The 9,005-nt window shown below is 35.9% G+C and overlaps 1 long non-coding RNA gene across 2 annotated transcripts; it reads right to left on the minus strand.

Annotated features, from left to right (window-relative positions):
- Positions 1 to 249: 249 nt before the first annotated feature.
- LOC141621480 (uncharacterized) lies at positions 250 to 3,854 on the minus strand. Of its 2 annotated transcripts, none has more exons than XR_012532369.1 (5): positions 3,789 to 3,854; positions 978 to 1,082; positions 803 to 881; positions 608 to 703; positions 250 to 507 (listed from the first exon to the last, which is right to left on the minus strand). It is a non-coding gene; the product is annotated as an uncharacterized LOC141621480 (long non-coding RNA). The 2 variants fall into 2 exon arrangements; XR_012532368.1 differs by having other exon boundaries at positions 3,713 to 3,851.
- Positions 3,855 to 9,005: the final 5,151 nt, after the last annotated feature.

Genomic DNA, 9,005 nt, shown 5'->3' on the forward strand with positions numbered 1-9,005 from the left:
GAGGGAAAATATGTCAACGGTTATTTATCTAAATAAAACCGTTGACAAATAATTGTTTGCAACGGGTTGTTTTTAACCGATCGTTTTTAATTTTTTTTTTTAAAAAAAATGATTTTAGCATGTTTCTAGTTCTTTGAAATGCTATTTTTTCAAAGACGTTTGTACCATTTCTTTGAAATGCTATTTTTAAGTTTCTTTCTTGAAAAATAGCATTCAAAGAATTGTCTTGCAAATGCAAAAATTCAATCCTGTATCAAAATATTACACCCCGCAATCAATTAAACCCAGTTTAAAAACAGTACAAACAGGATAAACAACAGCCAAAATACAACTATTAATGAGAAAACAAAAGAAACCAATACACAATGTATATATAAACACTCGTACATAAAGCATGAGAAAACTATTGAGACCTCGCTAATGAAACAACATAACTGGCCCACATATTTCTCATCTGGTTGATGTCCTCCGGCGAATATTCCGGGGCTTTTTTGAGTATTTGTGGAACTACAATTCAAAATATACATAATCAAAATAGATATAATACATGGAAGTATACAGAATTGAACTCAATTTACGCCTGAAATAGTTTTTAAATCACACTAACCCTTATCGGAATGGTAGATAGTTTTCTGTGGATAACCTCCCACATGGACTGACAAACGTAAAAACCGCATTGTTTGTCGTGTGGTGCTTTAGGAGACTATTATATAAATCACACACAAATAAGCTGAATTAGATAATCAACCTCTCGCATAAACATTAATTAAATGATACGAGTAATTATTAAGAATTCACTTACTAATGGCGTGATAAAATTGGGAACATCGTCGCTTTCATATTTTCCAAGTGGACATAATCTTTTTTTTGCTTCAAAAACACTAAATCATAAATATACACACATGCCATTATTATTTTCATATATATGTCTCAAGTCATACAATAACAAATGACATTATTGAAGGTTGTAAACTTACTCAGTTATCATCCTTACACAATTGTCAGAGGGTTTGCCTTCGCGAGAGTCAATCCAGTACACTGTTTTTGTTTCCACTTGAGTTGCGAGTAGTACCCAATGCTTCCTATTGAATTTGGGACATTGAACTGTTAGTTCATTTACACGCATTTAAGCATGTTAGTAATAAATTTATAGAACCGTGATTCATTACAATAATCACGTACTATACATACATACTAGTTTAGAACCCGTGCAAATTTGCACAGGTATATTTAAAATTATGTAAAGAAAAATTTAGAAATTAGATAATTGTAACAATGTGTAAAAAAAACCCTGAAATTTCAATAAAATTCCTTACTAAATTTATGAATAGAACGACTAACTTAAAATAAATTAAAAGAAATAGTGGACAAAAAAAATTGAGGGAGTAATATACACCAAAATTAGATGCATCTCATGTAACTCTATGGTATGTTGTATGGCAAACTTGATAACCAATTTCAAGGCCAGGCTTACGGCATATGCATTGACAATATAAAACTACCATGCTGTTGGCCATTGTGATGGCCACACTTACACGTAGGCAGCCCATATGAGAAGTTTATGAAAGCTACATAGAACCGCGCCAATTCTGATATTTTTCCGTCATTGCAAACACCATTATTACAAAAAAGTCTAAACCTATGGAGCCAAAGATTCCATCTAATTATGGTGTCTTGGCCTACAATAACTATAGGCATAATGTAGTATGCCTCCATTTCTCATGCAACATTAGCTTTCAGTATGCCTCCATTTCTTTCCTTATGACAAATCCCTTTGTTAGCTATCAGGGGATATACTCGGGTTATATACTCTTGACAATCATCTTTATGAACTTGTCGTGTACAATATGCGGAAAAAAGAAAAGAAAAGGAGAAAAGGTCATTATTTTCCATTCACATAACTCGATTGCTACAGTGCTAGATGCAAGTATTTAATCACTCGGACTTGGAGTTGGACTCCCTGCCATCTATCAATATAATATGGTTATGCCATAAATTATAGGGAATGCAACCGACAAAAAATAACGATAACAAAGTCACCGTAATTAATCAAGATAGAAATTAATAATTCAAACCCTCAGCACAAATTTATAAGGTAAGCAGATAAATGAACTCTTTATGCCATTCTATCTCATTTGACTTACCCTTACGTCCATCTCATCTCCTCCCTTGTCAATCCCTCCTTAAATCCTATCTCCACATACCCTAGTTCTAACAATGTAGCTCGTATGTTTTTATGTTCGTTGCCTAGGATTTATTTCTTCTTGTGCATTGTGGTGTACATCTGTTTTATTATACGTCCAACTGTTTTGTCTAAAAAAAATTTACCTATTAAAAAATGGATTGAAATAAGTAAATCGTTTAAAAGCAAATTATATAGCAGAATATAGCGAGATTATGATCAACACTGCAAGATTAGAAATGTGATGAGAAAAAATAAATCAATTGCCCATAGATAAATAAATAAAGGTAGTTGCATATTTGGATGGGTAATTTTGGCTAAACTTTATATTGGTCATGTTGATAGATACTACCAAAACCGTTTTATTCCTCAATGTGACTCCAATGCAGCCTACTCAGCTAAGTAATGAAACAAATTTGTTATGCCTGAATTCCATATTCCTCCAAATCCTCCTTTGCGACGGAAGTTGTTATCCCAATACGTAGGTCTCTCGTATGGAAAGATCAAACTTGTGAATTCAATTGCATGAGTTACCATGGCAAGAAATTGGAGAATCAAGATGATGATGAAATCCTATCTACTTCTAACTATAACTAAAAATCGCAAATAACTAATAGTACCTTGAATGACGTATAGCACGCATAACACGCCCCACGAGACTTTGGATGACGTATAACACGCCCCATAAGAAACTTTAGAAGTAAACAAATAAGATAAAGAATTGTTATCTACCTTCTAATTTTTTAGGACAAATTTTACTAAACCATTGATGATAATACAAATAGTGCAATAACCAATTATTATTAGCAAGAATTACTAAAAATTAAAGCTAAATGGAAAGGTGATATATCGTAGTAATGCAGTTGGTTGCAATTCTAGTATTGAAGATTAAGAAAACCAAATCATTGTTAACTAATCTAAAGAATTCTATAACTAATCAACATACAAAAACAAACATGCACCTAGACCAGTATGAGAATAAGACCTAAGAATAGGGTGTATCTCATAATATAATTTATGGTTTAACTATTTGTACCCAAAAAAAAAACTAAGATTAACTATGAAATAGTATGTATATATAGACATGGGAGTTCCTAAGGCACGACTCACAGAGTTCCGTCAAAGCGATCGTCATAACAAAAAAAAAGCTTATTTATACTGTAAACATTCTACAAATATTTGAAGGGCCAGAATATTAACCGGTAAAATTCACTCTAACCTTTAGAATTATGGAGTACTAAATTTTTTATAAATGGAAGCAATTGAAATCAAATAAATGCATAGACGACTTACCGAGTTACCGAATTCAGCTAACAAGAAAACTAAAAAAATGTTGAAACTTTCAACATTTGAATAATTCAGTGAAATTTCTTTACGCTACTTAACAAAATAAATTGAATCTTTCAAATGATGTCCAACCATAACCAATTTTATGCGATTAAGAGAAAACCAAACCCTAAAATCTTAGATCTGATAGAATTTATAGGAAATATTGACATGTAATTGAAATGAGAATCTAAACAGGCTAACCTGATTAAGTTTCAGAAGATAATCTACTGAGAATCTGAGATGAATGACTGATTAGGACTTTAGGAGGAGAAATTACCTGCATAATGCGGAGTAGTTGAGAAATCAGTAAATTCGGAGGACTAAAGAAAAATGATAAGAGTCGCATAAGAAAAATAAGGTTAGGGTTATAGGAATAGTATATGTTGGGCGGGAAAATTTTTTTCCAGGTAGTGACATGTGTCCAGTCTAATCTACATTGGTTCTTCTATTATACTTTTATATAGATAGATATAGATAGATTCTCATTGTAGGGGGCAAGCCATAGTTTTTTTGGACGATATCAACCGACGAGCGATACTACTGATTTGTTCTTCGTATGAAATTCTGTGCACAGAGAATGCCTTAGGACTCAAGAATCCGTAGGCGTGAAATGGGACCTTCCACTCAGCGATCTGATTATTCAGGTACCTATTACGCCACATGGAACGAAGAATGTTATTGTAATTGATAATTTAAACAAACATCATTATTGGTAAATGAAAATGACTAAATAGTTTTATTAATAAAACTTACTTCATCCAAATGAAAATGTGAACAACATCTAAATTGTCAAGGTCGACAAATTCCATCAGTTGCTTCGGGTCCAGTACGGCTACATCAGCTGCGCCCATAATTTCCTCTTCAATGTTAGTCATGACTACATCCCCTCTAGGTGACTTCTTTACAGCCAGGTTGTGCAAAGCCATCAGCGAAGCATTTTTCATTTTTTTTCTTATATTCACATGATTCATAAGAAGAATCATAAGCAGGCTTGACTGCAACAACTTCCATTGATGTAGTAGTAATTGCTTTAGCTGCTGCCATGGCTTTGCTTAACTTCTGCAAATGTAAAGATTAAAGTACTTACGATGTGTTAATATTCGTACCCTAATATATTTAAAGAACAAGTAATAATTAACGTCTGCGTATAGGTACCTCGGGGATGACAACATTGATGAGCTTGTTAGGCCATTGCACATAAGAGCTCAGGGCTTCTTTCTAATACGTGACCTCCTCAGTAGGAAATGGTACTTTTACTTCCCCATACTCGTCTTTATATAATTGGGACACTTCCACTTTACTGCAATTGTGACAAAGGGCTATACCATGAACCTTAACTTGTTGAAGCCGGTCGCAAGTGAACACGTATCCCTTGGCAACAACAGCTTTCTGTTTCCCCTGTAAATAGAACAGACGACAAGGCACCTTGCAATCGCCCTTTACGACAGCTTTTATCAATTAGTACACATACATTCACTACCTTTAATAAATTTCATAAGTAAAAAACATGTACTGAGATGAATAATTATAAACTAGCAGCTATTACCTTTTTCGGTGTAGAGAAGAACGTCTGATCATCAATTACCTCAATCTCTTCCTGTGTCACGGCCTTACTCGCTTCTTCTTCCTCTTCAACTGCCTGATATCGATCCTTGGCTCCCACCTGAGTCTCCTTTGCCATTTCCTTCTCCCTTGCCATGTCCTCCTCGGCTTCCTTCTGTACATTAACACTTGTCCATATAACACGTACTGATTTTCCAAATCATATAACACATTGTATATATATAAGACATAAATATTATTATTACCGCTCTTTCCTCCTCCTCATCCTCCCCCTTCTCCTCCTCCTTCTCCTCCTCCTCTTCCTGCTCTTCCTTCTCCTCCTCATCTGCTTCCTTTATGACTTATTGAATCATATCCAACTCTTTTTCGGATGGCTTTTCCCCAGTTTCCAACATTCTCATCATCAACCTGACTATTTTATGTAGCTGTGTAGTAGAAATTAATGTCAGCATATATAGTTATAAATTACGTTGGTTCAAATACAGTATTTATAGATTACCTTCTTGGAATCATCACCACTTCGAGTAGTTTTCCCAAAATACTTACTAATACCAACATGCGTCGATACCCCTCTCACACGACCTGGATGCTCTGCTTTGCCGATTGCCCTAGCAAGAATGTCATCACGTCCTTCAGGCTTCCATTTTCCTTCCTCTACCTCCTTCTTACTGATCGGTCCGTTTCATGTTCACAATTTAAGGTGTGGTCGTTGGGTCACGCCCGAATCAAAACACAATTTATAGCTTCACAAACAACTCTACAATTAGTAAAGAGGCAAGTAAAGGTCGGATCCCAAGCGACGGGTATTGAAATGAGATTTCTATTGCAACTAGTGGTGTCTTAGGGGTGTCACAAATTGGGTTGATGTAGAAGGTCACTAAACTAAAATATCAATGGAAATAAACAAGCAATATGAATTAAAAGGGTCCTAAACAATTGATAAAAAGCACTAGGGTGTCATGGGATCATAGGGGAATCATGGGAATTGATCATACAAACATGTTCTCAAATTATAAGCAAGCAATTATTGTTGTGATGGATTGAGTTGGGTTATATCTTACAATCCTAGGAATGTTTGGGTCCCGGAGCCGAATCGATTAGATTGTACAACACCTACAAGTCGACTTAATCTTCCCTACTCAACAACATGCATGGTCTAATGAGACTCGAGTTGGGTTATGTCTTACAAGTCTCATTGAAAAGATAGGAGATGGTGGTAAATGCAAGAATTCATAGGCTTAGCATTTCATCAAATATAACATGTGCATGAGTTGAGATCAAAACAAGCAAGCAAATAAAACATGAAAGCATATTAATTTAAGCATGAATCATTCTCCATGTTGGTTTCCCCTAATCACCCATTAACCCTAGCTAAGAGACTACTCACTCATTATCATGTTGATCATGCTAGCAAGGTTGTCAATCATACCAACAAAAGGAAACATGATGAATAAATGAAAGTAATTAACAATAATTAAAGAGGGATTAAGAGAATTATACCTACTAATGATTCCAATAATAAAGCAAAGATAAAAGAAGTACTTGATGCTTGATTGAGAGGTTGTCAATCTCCCAATAATAACCCAAATAATCTTCAATTACCCAAAATAAAGGATGAACAAAAGAGAGATTAAGGAAATAAAACTTGTATTAGAACATGATTAATTGTTGATTACAAAATTAAAGAGAGATTTGTTTGGTATTAACTACTCTAATTATTGATAAGAAGAACATGCTCTTCTAATTAGACTAATGGGGTATTTATAGTGGAAATTAGGGGGATGCATTAGGGTTAACTAAGGGCTAAACTAGTAATTACACTTTTTAGATTGAGCAGGGAGGAGCCTGTCTTTTTCGAAGGAAGGGCTTCTTTCTTTGTAGCTTGGAGAAGACGAAATTGCGCTGTAGAGGAATCCGAGCGGATTAGTGTCGGGACGGGCGGATTCTGGCGGTGGAACACGAACGGCTTTGGAGGAATCCGGGCGGAATGTGGCAGTGCTAACCCGAGCGTCTTGGGATGAAACCGCACGGATTGTGCAGGTGGAGGACGGCCGGATTGTAGTCAATCCGCACGGATTGTTCTTCAGCAAGATTTCATCTTCTTTTCTTCCCTTTTCTTCATAAATTCCTTGGGGATTTCCTTGGGGACTCAAGGATCCTTTCTCAACATTGCTCATCTACTATAGTATGTACAAAGGCCTTCTAATCTTGTCCCTCCTTGATGCTTGGTCATTGGATTCGATCAATCTAGTCTCGTTTTGCCATGAAAATGCAAGATTCTTACTCCTTTCCTACCAAGGGATCAAAATCTCAAAGAATATGCAAAACAAAGAACTAAAGATAATAAATGACCCAAATATGCACTAAAAAGCATGGGAACAAGGCTAATTCGGGGGCTAAATATGCGCTAATTATGGTCACATCAAAAATCCCCAAACCGAACCTTTGCTCGTCCCGAGTAAAGAGGTGACAAAGACTAGGACCATTATTTAAAATAACCTAATAACATAGCCGATATGAGACAATTAGCGGGTCTCACTCCGCCCCTTCAACTCACAACAAGACAACCATGAGGTAGGATGCCTTCTTGCAAGGCAAGGTGGGTCTTGCCAAAATGGCGACACATCCAAACATTAAGTACACAAAATCACATAATGGATGCATCTACAAAAGAATAGCCACTTCCTCATCAAGCGGCAGAGGCACTAAAGAGGAACAAATTTAAGAGCATGTAATCCTTCACAAATACTAGTTCAACAAATTACTAAGGCTAAGAGGATGGCACTAAATCACCTCCAAATGGTGTTAAACTAGACTACTTTCGTCCTCAATTTCCAAATGCTTTCGTCAAGAGCGATCGGATGGTGGTGGAATGATGATCCCTATGATGCTAGTAGCATATGACATGACAAGTCTCGAATTCTCTACAAAAGTAAAGGTCATGGATCGTCCCAAGCTCGACAAAGTGGCTTGACAAAAAGGCTTTTTGGGAATGAAATGCTCAAATCTTTATACACAACGAGTGGATATGACTAGTATTCAAAATTGTCCTCATTTCACTTTCACATTTCAAAAATTTTAGATGGGGTTTATCCGTTCCGGGCTAGTGTCCTTTGCTTTCGCCAATCGCTTATTAGGCAACCGGTTAACCTCTAGACAATAGCTTTTCGGGGTGAAGTCACTCTGTCTCTGGGCGGCCGAATTCACAACCGTATGGGGGCCCAATTCAATGGATCCCACACCAAAGCACATCGAAGTGGTAAACCTCCATCAAAACAACTTAAAATTTCCCAACAATTCATAACATTTGAGGTTTCCTTGGCATTAAATTACTTCCACATGACAAAATTCTTTGAAATGAGCACTTCAAGCTTATTGATAGAAAATATTTTTGGGTTGCCTTACCACAAGGTCAATCAAGGTCACCTAGACAAGTTAACCAAGTCCACATCGCATCACGGGGTTGGATAGGTGACTCACATGCAAACTCTTGACTAGGCCTTGGGTCATGGGTCAAAAGACACTAGTATGACACTATCTAGGGTGTTTTACAACCATTCTAGTAGGCAAAGTCTTAAGTTGAACAAGTATTTATAATGGCTTAGTTGCTCTTGTCAAAGTTCCTAAATAGGCATTTTTCAAAACATTTCTAACATGCAACTACATGCCATGATGCAACTAATATAAACATCCTAATGCAAGTGATTCTACCAACTAATATGACATATAAACTAAATGCAAGTCCTATGTTCACATTGTTTTTACCGCATCAATCAAAATAAAGCCACATATTAACATAAAGAGGAAAAAGGAGATTGGAAAGATCATAACATGCGGTCTTCAATATCCTCATGTCTCGGATGTGGCGTAGTCGATCAATGTGAACAAGGATAAAACAAACACAATATATACAAAGGAAATAAACATATTT

This window comes from Silene latifolia, chromosome X, assembly GCF_048544455.1.
Source record: "Silene latifolia isolate original U9 population chromosome X, ASM4854445v1, whole genome shotgun sequence".
NCBI lineage: Eukaryota > Viridiplantae > Streptophyta > Magnoliopsida > Caryophyllales > Caryophyllaceae > Silene > Silene latifolia.